Here is a 5,103-nt window from a genome sequence, read left to right as displayed (position 1 = left end):
ACCATATGTTGTTATGTTTGTTCGCTCTTAGTCTCAAGATTGTAAGGTTGTGATTATGTGGAAAAATCCACACCCTTAAGGATAATCATAGGTGGTTCATCAATGTTTGATTTGTAGCATTCCTTTTTCCCTTTAGACCTAATCATGTTTATGTTCTCACAAGTTGGCTCAATCATATGTAGTTGATCTTTGCATCCTATTTTTCTTCCTAAAAATTTCTTCTTGTTCGTGCTTGGGTACCTAGGTTCATTGAAAACCTTATGATTAGTATTATTAATGATTTCATCCACCCCAAATTTCTTATCATTAATGAGATCTTTAATGAGGTATTTAAGTTTCATATAATTTGATGCAGAGTGCAAAAATGGAAGCACAACCTTAAGACCCAACCCCAAAACTAGCACTCAAGATGTTCAAAGGATTGAACAATTGATTTGTTTCACTTCAACAAGTGTATACCTCTACAAGGAGTCGCTATGAGGGTTTTAAGACTCGCCATACACACGTATGACACAAAAAAATTTGACCCAAATCAAGCCTTTAAGGAAAAGTTCCCTTAATTTGGGTAAAATAGGAATTTTATAGTTCTAGGCCTCACAAATTCCAACAAAGGCTAGAAACTATATATTTAGAACCCAACTAAGAAAAATCCACCACTAGTTGCACTCCCAACAACCCACAACACAAATTGCAAGGAAGGACCTAGAATCCTATTAGGTCTCCAATCCCTAATTTTTTCCACTAACTTCAAAACTTCTTAAAAGAATTAAGGAACAAATCATACTTTCATATACCCTTTTTCAAGTTCTCTCAAATCCAAAAGTTGAAAAGATTGACTTCACTTCAGCATATCATAACCCTGACTAAGTCCACAAGCCTAATTAACTAGGTTAGCTATGGGTTTCAAAGCAAGAGGTTAGGAATGGATGCATAGAACAAAAAATCCACTTCTAGGGTGTTCTACTAACTCAAAAAAGGACAATTTGTTTGATCACCGAGTCTTCAAAGTCTCTCCATCTCTTTATCTAATCTGGTCTCCTTAAAACTAGTCAAATACATGGTGATATTTGACCTAAGGCTTGCTCCCAAAATTTAGTGTCTTCAATTCCTATTTCAAAACTATAAAAATCTTATAGTACACATCCCTAACTTTACTCATACAAGTGGAGAAGAAATTTCACTAGTGGATCAGCAAGTTAGGGCCATTTGAATGCCAAAACCCTGCAATTGAGGGTTTCTCAGACCAATAAGGTTATAAATTCGATTACTTTTGAAAGAAAAAGTATAAAAACTTCAAACCACTACCAAAAGACTTGAGACACTTAGCATCAACTTTTAGATCTGAAAGGTCATCATCCACCCCTTATTCTTTCGTACTATACTTGAAAAATGTCAAAAAACTGCATTGAAACATGTATATTTTATTGATTTAAAAGTAAGTTTATAATTGGATCTTCCCTCTTTATGCATTTTTTATTGTTTCAAGCCTAAATAGGTTGTTTCTAACCATTTCACTCAACCATAAAATGGTGTTAGTAGTTGGGACTCCTAAACCAAAAAGTTGCTTAGCAAATTGTAAAAGTTGCTGACAACTTTTGCCTCTATAGCAAGAAATGATGCATTTAATCTTGATTAACACTTAGAAACCTTGTTAGGCTTCCAAACCCCTAAAAAACACTTAGAAAAATATGAAATTATTAACATATCATTCATTAGGACCAAATGATGCCCAAGGTTTATAAACACACCAATGGGTCTTGTGTCCTTAACAAAATGGATGGGTCATAGGGCGATCATGAGATATATCCCCTGACCTTGTTACAAACATATTGATCAATGAAAGATAGGTACTCTACACCATAATTTTTAGTCTTTTGACCCTTATTCCTATCATAGATGCAATAGTGTTTGTCATTCCAAAATTAGGCTTAACTTCAGGTTCATAAGGTTTATAGTTATATGGTAGTGTAATGATCTTATTTGATATCAAAGTATTCAACACCAGTTCAAGTGAGTCTCTTAGAGGTGCACAGGTGTGCTTAGATTTGGAAACCCATGATGCTTTACCTCTACAAGAGTCATTAGATTTGTTTGAGTCAATATTCTTGGAGAAGCATATTGTTTTGTAGTTTGAATGTCATTGGTCAAGTTGATCACATTAGGCTCCTTAGGTTTGGGTGTGTCCACTATACCATCATTTACCACATTCTTTTTCTTGTTCCATGAGTACAATTTACCCTTTACATTATTGTTGTTTTACTCGTTGTTTTTCTAGTCTTGTCCTTTACCAATTGAGTTCATCCTTTTTAACTTAGACATCCTCAATTTGTAAGGAATTGGAAAATAGTTGTTTCCTAAGTTCATGCTACAATCAAGGCACAAGGTTGTTGATAAATATATCAATCTTTTCAGCTTCAGGGATTTGCCTCAAGGATATCATTAATAAAGCTTTCCTCCATCACTGAAGAAAGGAAATAGAATATTTTCTTTGGTGTTGTTCAATGTTTCATAAGTCTAGCATAGTGATCGCATATTGAATACTGTAGGAATAATGTTGGAAATACCTTTTTCCATTTTATCAAATGACATAAGTGGAGGACAAAATTTTGTGAACCATTCCTTACCTTGCCCACTAAGACTTCTAGAAAAAAGACTTATGAGATAAGTGAGTTCATGTAAGAATTTCATACTTAGTGCACAAAAATCTCTAATGTGATCATGAGGATCTCCACTACCATCATATTTTTCATACTTAAAAAATTCAACCTTTGGGGTGAAAGTGAAAAATATCTAGAAATTTAATTGGTAATTCCTTGAGAAAATTGTCATGCTTCTTCCATATAGACTATTTTTCCTCATTCTGTACGCTGTAACCATTTGTCTACCATCTTAGATAAGAGTTTGTTGATCCTCTTTTCATACTCCTCCCTAGATAATGTCAATGAGACAATATTTTCAAATCTAGATAAAGAGGGTGTATACACACTAAAGGTAATAGAAAATGGATTAAAACCCAAAAATTCTAACTCTCTTCTAGGTGATATGTCAAAGATAGCCTTAGGCCACTTTCCTTGGCAAATCTTATATGTAGTTGTAACTACTGGCATGAAAGAAGATACAATAATTCAAGAGGATAACTAGAATAAACTTTATTTTCAAACTAGGTTAGTAATATTTCTACTTTTATAAAGTGATGATGTAAAAAGAGAAAAAATAACTTGTCTAAAGTTGTTTAAGTCATGGGTAAATGTCCTATGTACAAAACTTGTGAAGCAAGCAAAAATAATATAAAAAGAGCAATAAAAGTTATGCTAAGAAAGATGGACAAGTCAACACCCTACTAACTTACTAGTATAGACCAAAACTTAGAAACACCAAGTATAGGTTGTTCTAACTAACCAAGAATAAATTTGAAGTTTTAGAGGCTTGGAACAACTATCATTCGATGACAATTACACTATGGGCCACTTTTTAGGCATAAAATATTGTCCTCTTGCATTTTTCTTCACATTTTTCTATAACATTAAGAAAATAAATTGAAGATTAGGATACCCATTTGGCTTCTCTATAACATATTAAAAGATGAGTTATGGTTATTTTGGAACAAGTTTCTGTTGTTACACTATGGGCCACTTGTTAAGCATAAAATGTTGTCCTCTTGCATTTTTCTCCACATTTTTTCATAACATCAAGACAATAAATTGAAGATTAGGATACCTATTTGACTTCTTTATATATCTAAAGATGAGGTATGGTTATTTTGGACCAAGTCTCTATTGTTACACTATGGACCACTTTTTAGGCATAAAAATCCTTCCATTCACAAAGAAACTATATGAAATAATTATTTCTCAATAATACAATTTGGTAAAGTATCTTAATATGATTCTAAAGTGAGGATTATTCAATTGGATTGAACCCATCAACTCTCTATATGTGCAATTTATGAAACCCTCATTGAACAAGGTAAAAAACTAGGGCCTCTTCAAATCTGACCAAAAAATAACTTCCAAGACTTGTTAGTTGATCTTACACCATGTTTATGATGATTAATTTGACTATTTTACATAAAACCATGGCCTCCTTTTAGTACATCTCCTGCTACTATACCTATGACATCAAATTTAATGCATTTTCATGCACCCAAGCACTCCAAACTTGTCCAGTTGGATGATCATTGGTGCAGGGCACCAAGAAAAATAGATAGGTGTCATCCTAGTTGTGAATTAGGAACAAGGTTTCAAAATGATTTAATAAGACCCAAAATGTAAGGTGAATTAGAATCTAGGTGAAATTATAAGCCAGAGTGCCAAATTGAACCAAGGGGTCAAAAGTCAGCAATATAGGTGATTTTTCAAGGAAAAAAGGGTTTTCATGTTTCTTAGAAGGTTATAAAGGTCCTTAGGGTCATTGGATTAAGTTTTAGGTGTTTAGGAGTTAAGATGTCAAAAATTGCAAAAAATTGTAAAAGTTGTCAAAACAAAATTGCAAAAATGCTGACAACTTTGCAATTTTGTTGAAAAATCAAGTGTACGTTACAACCACCATTTTAAATTTAGTTATAACCATTGAAATGGAAGCATATATGTATGAGATGATCCTACAAGACTCAGTGTGTGGTGGTTGTATGGATTTGATGTCTTTTAAAGCAAAAATTTGATTTTCTATCATTTTTCTTGTGTTTTGTTGTTGTACAGACGTGTATGGATTGGAACATGTGAAAATTTGATATGGTTGGATATATATTTGAAGTATCTTTTATTTTTATTTGGTTTGAGGTTTTGACCTATTCATTTGTGTTAGATATTGCCATTTTACTAAGGGTTGCCTTGGTAAGCCTGTAAATTTACTAGATTGCACTTATGGCCCTCTAACTTGCAATCCAATAGTGGGATCTTGATGCCATTTGGTGGGAAGAAATTTAGGGGTATATTCTTACATATGGCAGAGTTTTAGGGGTAGAAAAGTTGGTTTACTATTATTTCTTCTAGACCTTAGGCTGAACATCATGATTTGTTCAGTCCGATTTTGAAGAGAAATTGGTGTAAAACTCTCAAACTTGTTGTAATGACCCAGGTGAAGGGTGGAATGGATTTTTGGAAT

The sequence above is a fragment of the Cupressus sempervirens genome, chromosome 8, assembly GCF_028749045.1.
Source record: "Cupressus sempervirens isolate cs-2001-9-10 chromosome 8, ASM2874904v1, whole genome shotgun sequence".
Taxonomy (NCBI): Eukaryota; Viridiplantae; Streptophyta; class Pinopsida; order Cupressales; family Cupressaceae; genus Cupressus; species Cupressus sempervirens.
The sequence above is the reverse complement of the archived record's forward strand: the minus strand, read 5'-3'. Positions refer to the sequence as shown.